Consider the following 13,056-nt stretch of genomic DNA (forward strand, 5'->3'; position numbering starts at 1 on the left):
GTGAAGACTACCATACTCGATTGAAACTGCAAGAGGGAATTTAGGGAAGCGGAACGTGACTCCAGGAGTTGGATTATTTTATGTTCATAGTGCACTCACAAGTTAAATTAAAAAACATAAAATACTCTTGTTGGAAGGCTGTAATGTAAATACTATTTTATTTTTTAGAATTTAGAACCCTAACACACAAGAACCCAAAACCAGAGAGAGAGACAAAGCAGGCTGCTCCCTAAAAAACAGAGAGGCACCACTCAACTCACTTTGCTCCAGGCTGCTCTCTGCAGACTGACTTGGGTCACACATGCTTCTCTGCAGAGCCCCACAGACTGCAAGAAGCATCAGGAAACAATTTACAAATTAAAGTGATAGCTTGTAATTTTAACACAGTTTTTCCCCTACACCACGCATTGGACTTGGCAATTTTTGCAAGAGTAGGGGTGTTAAGAGTTCTCTAATGAACCCAGCTGTCAGGTCCTTGGTTGTGCAGTGCCCCTTAGTACCGGGCAGGGGCATTGGTTTGTTACTGGCACAGAGGAAAGTGCCACATTCTGCAACACCTAGATTATCTCTGGAGGTTTCTCACCCAAAGCAGTGACTCAGTCTAAGGCTGTTTAGCTTGTATGATGTGACCAGGTCACAGCACAAGCGGGAAAAGGCAGCTGCTGGAAACTGTGCACCCTCAGTATACAACTGGCCAATGCTCTCCCATGTGAACCCTGCTGCAGGAGGGCTTGCAGGCTTGTGCTTTGGTATCCTGCACCAGACGGGCAGGCAGAGTTTCTGGGGAAGAGCCGAATGTTTCCACGCGTGCATCTGTTAAATCCCGCTTGTCTCTCTCCTTGTTCGCCTCTGGACTCTCCGTTACCTTGCTCCAGACACAGCGACTTAAACCGTCCAAAGAAGGGCAGCCCACTCCTGAAGGCCACTTGTAATACACTGGCTTAGTGTGCTTGATGGTCTCCCTCTAGTGGCTGGGCCTAGCAACTTTAGCAGCCTGCTACTTACGCACATATCAAGGAGCTCTCCTTTCTGATGCAGAAGGACCTGGGTTTGATCCCTGCTGATTACCATATACGCATCCCACGCTGTGCACACCTTAACTGGGCCCGTTGTCCTGCATGTCCATTAGTTACATTAGATCCTGCTCCTTCCTGATCCCCATCACACTTTTGTGGCTGACAACCTTGGCTGTGAACTAGCTGAGCGCCTGTCAGTTTAAATCCAACCAATGGCATTCCCTTAGTGACAAGGCTTTATTTTTAAAAGGCTCTTTCTGTAGCATCAGGGTTTTTTTAAAAAATCCATTAAATATTAAACAAAACCATGTTTGCCTTGACTCGGAGCTGCTTTTAAAAACGTCGTCTGCTCCAAAAATCCCAGATCTCCCCTAGCTTTGAAAGCTTCTTCCACCTCTTCAACATCCCCAGGCCCTGGGGAGGCAGTAAAACGCAGCTAGAAGCGGAAAGGCTTGTGTGCAAAATGCCTCTAAAATGAATCTGTGCGACTCACAATAGAAACTGTGAAATTTCTGAACTCCATAAACTTCAGTGGCTTCTGAGTGTGGCGGGGAGCTCTGTAATGTCACTTCCGCAGAAAGCCCGAGAGCATCTTGATTCTGGCCCAGTGCTCTGATTGTTCCGATAAGAAGCCACATCCCTGCTGCAGTCTCCACTCCAGGGAGTGGGGGCTGGAGACATCTGACCTAGGGTGACCAGACAGCAAGTGTGAAAAATCAGGATGGGGGTGGGGGGTAATAGGAGCCTATATAAGAAAAAGACCCCCAAATCGGGATTGTCCCTATAAAATTGGGACATCTGGTCACCCTACCTGATGCAGCCCCAAAAGTTGGACCTATGTGAGGGCCGTGCCAGCTGAGTGTCTCCTCCGCCGTGAGCTCTGCTGTATTGGAGGGACCATGAAGCCCAGCTCTCAAAGTGCTTAATACAGAGCCGGGGGGGCTGGGACAGCCAGGAGATGCACTCGTTCATTATTGCTTCCCAAGCAGCCTTTGCCAGCAGGGACCCAATTAAGACCTCACAGAAACTTAAAGGTGTAATCCCTCAGCAGAGCCCCTGGGGGAAACTTGGCAGCAATAATGCCAGCTGCCCTTTCCCCACCGGTGAATTTCCGCCTCACTCCCAGCAGTGGGTAGAGTGGCTTGGGGGCGGGGAGGGGATTGCCAGAGCTCACAGACAGAGCCAAAAAAGGAAAATTGAGCTGGATTCCTGGTGCACTGTCCTATCAAAGCTGCTGCTCCCAGATGCTGATAGGAGCCCCACCCACCCACCCACTTTAAGCACTGCCTCCCCAGGCAAAGGTGGTGTGCTGATGGAAGCCCTTTGCAGAACACAGCGAGTTTCAGACGTCCTGCAAAACTTAGAAACAATATTCCTGACCACCACCTCCGGCTGTTGACATGTATACAGAGAGAGCAGGTGCTAGTAACAGTGGGTATCATTTGCAACCCCCTGTGTCAACAGGCGTGGATCTGGCTCACTAACACATATGCGTGTGTGTGTGTGTGTGTGTGTGTGTGTGTGTGTGTGTGATATGCACCTTTCTCTACCACTGATTTCTCAACTTTGTGGTGTGGGGGAGGGATCCACCCCTAGTAGGATTCTAGCATAGCTGGAACCAGAAGATGCTGTGAAAACTTCCAAGATGCCTCTTTCAAATATTATATAATCTCTAAAGGCTCCTAGCTGGAAGGAGCCACATCCCTAGGTCTGATTTTTCCTTGTGTTTGTAAAATGGCAAGACTCCTTTTCCCAGCCAGGCTGCTGCATACTGTGGCTCCCTAGAAAGGCAGCCCAAGATAAATATGCCCAACCTGTGGGCTGACACTATTAGGAAGTGGTTTCCATAGCAACAGTCACCTGAAAGGCCTCAGATCTTAGGTGATACATCTATAGCTATAATAGAATAGACATGATTGGTTGCACAAATCTCTGTGTCTAGCCGGTGCAGTTGGACAGAAGCAGAGGAACTCATTGCTTTGTTACCTGCAGCATTCTCAAGCAAGTGCCATACTCCATTGGGTCGTATCGTAGGTGGTGCAAACACGCCCTAGATGGCCCTCGTTAACTGTAGGGACATGAAATCCTATATACTGGCAGAGCCCAGAGCCGTATCCCTCCTGACTTGCAGAAGACTTTCGGTTCTGCAGGGGAACTCCACTGAACGGGTACCTGTGACATTCTCTTCTTCCAGGACAGCTGGCGTTTTAAGGCTCCAGAGCTGTATGTTGGCTCTTTTCCCCCAGCTGTCTCAACTGCAGAGCTGCAGTTCTAAATGTTCCTTACCCACAGGGGATGACTTAAAGGCAGGACACTTGGCATCCAGGCTTCAGGGTTGCAATGTAGCAGGGGTTCTCTGAGCATCAGGTAGCATGCTGCCTGGCTGACTAGTACTGGGCCAGCAGCAGGTGAAGGGACTTGGTAAGGTTAGGGTGGACTCAAGAGTCCCCAATTTCCTTTTACTGCATTGTGACATGAATCAAGGGCCCAGCAGTGGCAGAGATTTGTAGGGCTCAGGTTCGGTCAGCTGGCTGCCTGCAGAGGTGGGGGGAATTAGGGGAGCAATATTTTTATGGACCTTAATCTACTCCTATAGGCGCACCAAAAAAATCAACACCAGCACACGCTCTGGTTCTTACTGACTGATTCTTGTAGGCGGCATTGTATTTGTCACCTGCACAGAGCGACTGCTTGGGCTGGATGGTGTTCGTGGGGAGGAGGATGGTTTTGCCACTTACTGCTGCCATAATTTCTTGTGCATCCGTCTTTGCTATGCTGCAGTGGCTTCTAAGACTGGAAAAAGTAAAATAATTACAATAATTGGCCCCCAGTAAAATATTTTTTTACCTGTAATTTTTCATGAAAATGGTGCATTGTCAGCCCAGAGCAAACTATTTGTGAAATAGGAAAACTAGCAATTCCGCAGCCGTTCATTTCCCATCTTCTTGATTGACACCTTCATGACACCTTAACAGGTGTGTTGTGAACAAGACACAAAAAGTCGTTCTTCTGTTCTACTCTGCGCTGGTTAGGCCTCAACTGGAGTATTGTGTCCAGTTCTGGGCACCGCATTTCAAGAAAGATGTGGAGAAATTGGAGAGGGTCCAGAGAAGAGCAACAAGAATGATTAAAGGTCTTGAGAACATGACCTATGAAGGAAGGCTGAAAGAATTGGATTTGTTTAGTTTGGAAAAGAGACGACTGAGAGGGGACATGATAGCAGTTTTCAGGTATCTAAAAGGGTGTCATAAGGAGGAGGGAGGAAACTTGTTCACCTTAGCCTCTAAGGATAGAACAAGAAGCAATGGGCTTAAACTGCAGCAAGGGAGGTTTAGGTTGGACATTAGGAAAAGGTTCCTAACTGTCAGGGTGGTTAAACACTGGAATAAATTGCATAGGAAGGTTGTGGAATCTCCATCTCTGGAGATATTTAAGAGTAGGTTAGATAAATGTCTGTCAGGGATGGTCTAGACAATATTTGGTCCTGCCATGAGGGCAGGGGACTGGACTCGATGACCTCTCGAGGTCCCTTCCAGTCCTAGAATCTATGAATCTATGATCTCTGCACATACCCCAGTTCAGTGTCCGCCCTTTCCCTTGCGCTCCTCTTTATCGCTAGGAAGGATCCGATTGAGAATGTGAAAGTGAAGTCTATAGCCCGGACCAAAGCACAACTTAAGTTGTCCCCGAGTGGTACCAGCAATGCCCAGGAGAGCTTGTTCATCAACAGCAGGCCCTTTGTCTGATGGTTCTTGTAACAATGGGTGGAGAGTTGCATTTTCCCCTTTTGATAAAGGCAGATTCCAAAACCTTGCCTCACTGAGCAACCCCTCAAATGGCATTAACACCTCACCCGTACAGGTTAGGCTAGAGTGGGGGGCAGGGTGGGGCGAGCACTCTGATCCTTGTCCAAACTCTCACACCCGGGAGTCATTCTATTCTCAGTTGGAGGGGAGACAAAGCAAGGTCTTAGGACCCGAATCTTGAGGGCTTACTGGCCCAAGTCAAACAGATTTGTGTGTGGATGGAAGGGGGTTTGGGCTTGAAACGGAGTCTGAGCCTGGGCTTAGATTGCAGTGTAGACGTACCCCCAGAGGAAAGTGCCACAACTATGGGATACAAACAGCAGGAATCAGGAATTTCTGTCAGCACCTCATTCAGGCTCCCTATAAGACATTGAAGATGGTCTAGTGGGTAGAACATTGGACCGGGACTCAGGAGACTTGGGTTCACAGATTTCTGACCTTGGAGAAGTCACTTTACCTAGCCGGTGGCTCAGTTCCCCATCCGTAAAATGGGACAGCATTTCCCTACCTCAAATACATGTTGAGGATAAAAACCCATTAATGATCATGAGATGCTATGGTAATGAGCGACATCTAAGTACATGGACCGATGGTGTATTGACATAGACGTTATAACAGGCACCTTGTTATGTGAGGGACCTTCAGAATTTCATCCTAACAAACTGGTCAGTGTCTAGGTCAACGGTGGAAATGCTGCTAGAGGTCCCCAGGTCATGGTCATTCAGGGTCAGATCACACAGCTTACATTTAAGCACATTTCCACCCACGCTCTAGCAGGTCTCCCCAAGCCAGGGCAGACATCCATTAAATGACTCGGCTCCCTCTCGTTCCCAAGGAAGTCCAGGACATAAGTGGACGTGCACTGGTTTTACGGTTAGGCAGAGGACTAGGAATGGGAAGACCTGAGTTCTCTTCCCCTGTGTGCCACTGACAGGCTGTGTGACTTTGGGAAAGGCCTACTAGCCTAAATAAAATGGGGGTGGGGAGAACCAGGCTCTTAACCTTTATCCCCCTGCATTTCCTCCTCTGTAAAACAGGGATAATATTTACCTCCTGGTGGCCTTGAGGCTAACTGCCATAGTGTGTGTTGGAAGGCACTGCTGACTGCCAAGGTCCCCCCTGCTCCACATAACCGTGGCTTTCAGAGCTCATTCAGCTGCCGACAAGTTCACCAAACCAGCATGACCTTTTAAACCAGAGCACTCTCCTCCCAATTCTGGACTCTCCAAGCGCGACAGCCCATCTCTCGGAAAGTGACGCTGCGGAGTTGTCGACTCTGGAGGCTTGGGCATGCTGGCCACTGTCAGAGGCAGGATACTGGACTGCATGGCCTCCAGACCTAATATAGTTTGGCAGTGCCTCTGCAGTGCCCAAGAGCTAATCTGAATTAGGCTTTCACTGCTGGGGGAGAAATAGTCGTGAGCCCAAAACTCTAGCTGTGGCAGGCTGAGAGGATAAAGTGGATTCCACCTCCCTGGTTATTTTTAGCCCATCGGCCAACAGCCTGTGCGTGACTCGTCCCTGTACTACGTTCAGTGACAGTTATTCTGGGTAACAGGCAATGTCAGATGAGTTCACAGTCAACGCTGCTTTATGGGGGCAGGCGTTCTGGCTGGCTGTAGGTGAAGCCAGTGCAGCCTTGCGGGAAATGGGAACTCGCCTGTGAGTGGCACGCTGGCACTTCCTGACTCTGCTGCCCCTGCACAGCGAGGGAGCAGCAGTTCTGGAGGGTCTTTGGGCTTTCAATAGATGTCTGCTTCCTCCTTGAAGGAGATCTCCTCCCTGCAGCAGGTCTAGATGCTAGCTCACTAGTCTTGGGCAAAGGGAGAGTTGTGGTGCTAAGGTTCATTTTGGTGTTACTTAGCAGCCCCCAGCTAGGGCCAAGTTTTAGGATTCTCGAGCTCCAACTTCTCAACAGCCCCCCACGACGGCAACTTTCTACTTCGTTAACTGCGTGCTACCAGGAGAACTTAATGTGCAAAATCAGCCCTGTCTCTGACACTTGTATTAATTTTCAGTGCTAACAGCAATAAGTTCATAATGGCAACACTAATGTGGCGGTGACACAGTTAAATGGGTTGCTACTAAAATCAATAAAGCTCCGATTGTATTAAATCCATTTGCCCTTATAGAGGGTACACTCACCCCTGGCGTGCCCTCTCACGGCTGTCCATGGCGTAGCAGACTCTCACCTCGCATCCTCTGCCGACAGCTGCTCCCACCCTGTTGTGGTCTGCATCTTCTTGTGACTTGGCCTCCGGTCCAGTCACACATTAGTCCCACCCCTTCCGGAGTACTAGAAAGTCCGACAGAGAGTCCAGCATCCTTACGAAAGGTCTTCAGGCCCAACTCTGGGCCCCATGGTCCCCACCCCATCCTCTCAAGGCTTTCAGTCGTCTCAGGGGCCTTCCCCAGTGGCTGGCGGGGGAACCCACCGCAATGGGCTCCAGTTGAGGGGCCCTATCACCAGCAGCTAAGGTCTGCTCCGTCCAATTCCCTGCTGCTGCCTCTCCGGACGACTTCCTCCCGTAGCCTGTCAGCAGGTCTCTTCTGCTGCCTAAGTTCACCCTTCTTTCTGGGCCAGGACTCAGGGATCTCCCCTGGAATCCCTCAATAAATCTTAACCCAACTTCTGCGCTCCTCAGGTTTGGCCTTTCATCCCTCTAAGATTCCTCCACTGAATGCCTCCCGTTCTTTGGAAGTCCAGATCCTGCCCTTTTATCAGGACCCCACGTGGACCAGAGCCTGCTCCATGGCTTCCCTGCCAGCCTTCTCTACTTAGGAGAGGAGCTCAGGGCCAATTCTCCCCCAGGCTTCCTCCTTGACCATACCAGTCTCTGTAGCCCAGTGCTTAATTTGTAATGAAAGAAGTGCCGGGGCTCAAGCAATTTTTTTACATTCATAGCTGATGCAGCAAGCCCAGAGGTGCCGGGGCTCTGAACTGCCAAGCCCAGAGGTGCCGGGGCTCTGAACTGCCAAGCCCAGAGGTGCCAGGGCTCAGTCCTGGCAAAAGTTAAGCGCTGCTGTAGCCCAAGAGATGGGCTGCAGCATTTTCCCCTGTCTCATGGCAGCCTCCTTCTAATCTGCACTTCCTCTCTTTATAGTCACCGCCCAGCTCCTTCCCCAGCTGGGCTTCATCTTTAATTAACCCTGGACCACCCTCCAGGAGCAGCCAGGGGGGCTAATTGTCAGGCCCACATTAACCCTTTCAGAGCCTGGATGGGGTATATACCATTCAAACCCCTCCCGCAGCCAAGGAAGACACAGGCACAGACAGACAAGGAAGAGACAGGAGAAGAGGTAAAAGGGAAGGAAGATGGTGGTTCTGGCCAGGTTTGGTTGTAGGGGGGTTAAGTTAGGCTGACGGTGGCAGGCGCACCCTTGTCCACGGACACTCCATCAGGGTGGAGGTTGGTTCAGTTTGACCGACAAAGTTTCCTTCTCTCTCTGGGGCAGCATGATATGAGCCGGCAGAGACCACATCTAGGAGGGTTTGTTGTGAAAGCCCAAGCGCACTAGGACCTGAGCCTTGCTTGGCTAAATGCCCGTTAGACCCACTACCTGGAGTGGGGAGATGGGACAGAAACCAACATACAGGGTTTTTCGACTCATCTCTCTCTTCTTCCCCCAGCCCCTCGGGGTTTGTAACTCTCTTTCATTCATACTCTGCCATCGGCCATCTGTGGAAGATTTCAGGAGTCCTTGGACTCAAAACTCTGTCAAAGATCAGGGCCTGGACTTGTCTGGACAATGTCTATATTATGTACAATCCAGGTACACCATACCTGTGAACCCTCTGCACCTATCAGCAGCACCCTAGTTCCCAAAACAAGTCAGTCTCAGCCAGACTGCAGTCAAGGAAATGAGGCTTTCCCATAATTCCAAGGAAATTGTCCATAGTCCTCAAGCCATCCTGGTGTCTCTGCTAAAGGCAGATGGCGCTGGCAGATTGTTGTGACAATGGAAACTGTGTTACCCTCTTTCCCCCCTTCCCTCCTCGCCTTAATTCCTAGTCCTAATGTAATTTTTCTACCCCTTAAGGCGTCAGGCTGCTTAAGCAAACAGGACAGCCTTATGGGTACATCTACACTACACGCTAATCCCAGGTCCTGACTCAAGTTTGAGCCCAAGCCCTCCTTCCGTCCATACACAAATCCGCCTGGCTTGGGTCAGCAAGGACACAAGTCCTAGGACCTTACTGGGGGGTGGGTCGAAGCCTGAGTCTTGTTGTGACTTGGGTCCACGCCCTGTCATTTTGCAGTGTGGACGCAGCTCAAGCCACAGCACCGAGTCAGAAGATCTGCGCAGCGCAGTGTGGATGCATTAGCACGGCTGTGAGACTCAGTCCAGCAACTGTAAACCAAAGTTTCCAATCCAGAGTGGATGCTAAAGCATGGGCCTGACAATGCCAAGTCCACAAGCGTCAGTCCCACAGACCTAGGTTTACAATGCAGTGTAGACGTACCGTAAATGGTCTCATCTCTTGGGCTTAGACAGAGTCAACGGCTAACCTGTTATACAAACGGCAGCACGTCACTGCTCAAGTTCCGAGAGGGAGGTTTAATTTAGGGAGACCTATCTTGCACAAGGTCCATTTAGCCCAGTATCCTGTCTACCGACAGTGGCCAATGCCAGGTGCCCCAGAGGGAGTGAACCTAACAGGTAATGATCAAGTGATCTCTCTCCTGCCATCCATCTCCACCCTCTGACAAACAGAGGCTAGGGACACTATTCCTTACCCATCCTGGCTAATAGCCATTAATGGACTTAACCTCCATGAATTTATCCAGTTCTCTTTTAAACGCTGTTCACTGAGGCTCTGATTCTGCAATGCACCAAAGTCCCGTTGACATCAACACATGCTTGCGTGCTTTGCTGAATCAGGGCCCTAGTGAATTCCTAAGATGCAGCTGAGTTTCAGTTGCACACGGTATTCCTTGCTTCCTGTCTTAAACACTTGTAGAGAGTCACTGGCTCGGTAAAACAGCTGCCTCATTACTCTCCGGGGGCACCAGCATCTCAGCAGCAGAGGGAGTTGCTGTGTATGTATATCCTTCAGGCTGGAAGCTAGTGGTAGTTAATTTGATTTCTGTCAGTCTTCTTCCACGCTCCTCAGGCCGAGCACGTGCTGTGCCCTGTGAGAAGCCAGCACTCCCTATTGCTCGGTAGCACTCCCCTCTGAAGGGAGCAGGAGGATGAGGCTTCAGTCTGTTAGAAGATCGGTTTGAAGCGTTGGAAATCTGTAGAGCGGACCAATGTGCTGTTGCATTCTCTGTTCCTACTGTGATTACAGCCGCTCGTTGCTGGAGCGCACCACGCCTCTACGGTGCCAGTAGCACTCTGGGTGCACCGCGATCCAGAGGCAAGTGCTGAAAATGCTTCGGTTGCTGGGCCCGATGCGTGCCAGCCCTGGTGGATCCCAGTAACAAGTCTAAAGTGGAAGGGCGTTCCACTCGGGCCGGCAGGAAATGGAATGGCTCCAAACACCCTAGGTGCAGCGGCTTAAGCTGTTACAGCTCACAGTGGACAAGAGCAGGTCTTATCTGGGCCCTTGAGGGGGCAGTCCAAGAGTTAGGGTTCTCCAGGCTTAGGGTGTGCTCTCCCGGCCCGTCCTGTATTCAAAGCAGATAGGAACTTGTGGGTTCCAGGGCAAGATCTTTTAGTATTGTAGCTTTCCTGAGGGCCTCCCAGCCCATTCTCTGCTGCGTCCCCACCTAGACCTGCTGCAACCTCCGACACTCACACCCTGTTCCACACACACTTCCCCATCTCCTGCTGCAGCCTGCCCGGTCCCCATCTCCTGGGGCGTTCTCCCAGCATCAGGCTTCCCTGCTGCCCTGCCAAATGCGAGGTCACTTCCTGGATCAGGGTCTTCCCAGAGTTTTATATACATACATACATACATACATACACACACACACACACACACACACACACACACACACACACACACACACTCTTATCACTGCCTCTGGACAGTACCTTCCTCCTCTCCTTAGAGCCAGTGAAGATTTTGTCCTGTCTAAACTGCCAGGCACTTTGCTCCTAGAAAAGGAATTTGCAAAGCAAAATCACTCTAGGCTGAAGCGGAGGGACTATGGGGAAATTCGAGCGCTATAGCACCAGGCTTCCATCTCCAATCCCCACCCACCCACCCACCCTGCCTCTGCACTCCAGCCCTCAGAAGCTTAAGAGCCTTTTGTCTTACAGCAGAATCAACACAGAGGTTGAAGAATCCCACCGAGAGATCCTGAAAAGGGCGAGCATTGATGTTTCTCTAATTAAAAGGTCGCTCGCAAATAACGGTTGCAGCCTCTCCCAGCAGCATTAATGGATGGGGGGCGGTGGTGAGATGCACATGTAAAAAGAGAGAATTCGCAACAACCCCAACAGGGAAACATTAGCCGAGTAACTAGCTGCCGATCGATGCCTGTGTTTTCCTGAATGATTCCCCCAGCTAATTTTTTTCCTCCAATTGCACTCCAGCAACAGGGGAGGCTTGTAATAAACCAGGACAACTTCTCCGTTCATGGCTAATGGGGCTGCTGCTGCACGAGCAGGAGAACGGCACGAGGCCTTGGCAGTGATGGCTCCCCGAGGCACGGCTTGTCTGATTTGTTTAAAAACTGCAGGGGGAGAAAAGTCGCTCATTTCTAAGGACATTTCCAAGGGTCTGAGCTGGACTCTTGCGTCACTGCGTTAAAGCAAGAACACGCCACCAACAATCCATTTGAAGACTGTTTAAAGCTGAGCGGTTCTCTATTTTCTTGAGGGTTTGTGAAACACTGGTGAGGCAGGAGGCAAATCTAGTTCTGCAGCCCTGCATTGGGAGAGAAGAGAAATAGAGATTTTTTCCCCTGCGGGGTTGAGCGCCCACCACTTCTAAAAACCACAGCATAGGTGTCTCCAGATGGTCATCCAAAATTGGTGGCTACTTGGCGGAAAGAACATGGCCATAACTTCAGAATTATTTAACCTCAGTCTGTAAATCCACACGTAGGTGGGGGGAGGGATGTTTATGCATGGGGTAGTACTTTGTACGTCTGAGATCTGCAGATGGAGCTTGCAGTAGAAGGGCAAAGTATTGCAATATAAATTGCATTGTTAGATTTTGCCATCTCTGGGTGATTGAGGCCAGAATTTTCAGCACCCGGGAATGGGCCAGCTTTTTCATTGGGTGCTGAGCTCTTTTTGAACCTCTTGTCCCAGTTTATGGGTTCTGAGTACCTGTAAATCTGGCCCTTGGAGGGTCTCCTAATGAGGCCAAAGATTCCAGTCTCATCTTGCTAAGGGATTCGGGTCCCGCGCATGGTCCCAGTTAATGTAGCTGGCACACTCTCTCTGTTTAAAAAAAAAAAAAAAAAAAGTTTCTTGTTCTTTGCTGGCCAGTGAGAATTTCCCAGGACCATCTGTTCTGTTTTTTATGTTGCACTAAAACACAGCAAATCGCACACCTGTGTTTTCCATTGGTCCAATCCCAAGCCATCACTTCACAGCCCTCTCTTTTCTTTAGATGCTTGAATGACATTGGCTCCTCTCGCAACGACGGCTGCTCCATTCACATGCGTTGCTTCAGGCTATGCTGCAGCCCTGCACTCAGCAAGAATGGCGGTTGCCATGATCTATATTTTAGGGAAGCCTTTGCTATATTGTTAATCTTTATGATCAGTTATGAAGTATTGGATTAACCAATGAAATGATGATTTTTAGCCTAACCCCTCATTAATTTTTATTCTATAAACTCTGGCCAACATGTTTAAACCTGGCCGCCTTGGCTCTTAAATCCATGTTTACGCACTTAAAAATAAAAGCAGCCTCACTCTTTTAAAAGGTGCTGAGGAAACAAAAAATCCCCCTTACTTCAGTGGGAGTCACACATGCTCAGGGCCTTTTCATAATCAGGCTGCTTTCATTTAGGTGCCTAAATATGGATTTTGGAGCCGAGGCAGCCAGGTTTGAACACCTTGGCCAGTGCCTTTAGCTGAACCACTGAGGGCTGTGAATCCATTGGGCCTCCTACAGGAAACATGACCAAGCCTGATAGGAGACCTCAAGCAAATCAAGGGTGGTGCAGAATGTGGTATATTTCGTGTTGTAAGGGGTGTTCTTCCTTAACAATTAGTACTGGACCAATGCCACAGCACGTCTGCGAGGTGGGGAGGTTGTGCTGCTGGAGATGTTGCCAGGCATGGCAAGTTAGAACGTGTGGCTTGACTTTATTGAAGGTGATTACA

Source organism: Terrapene carolina, unplaced genomic scaffold, assembly GCF_002925995.2.
Source record: "Terrapene carolina triunguis isolate 2854851 unplaced genomic scaffold, T_m_triunguis-2.0 Scaffold231, whole genome shotgun sequence".
Taxonomy (NCBI): Eukaryota; Metazoa; Chordata; order Testudines; family Emydidae; genus Terrapene; species Terrapene triunguis.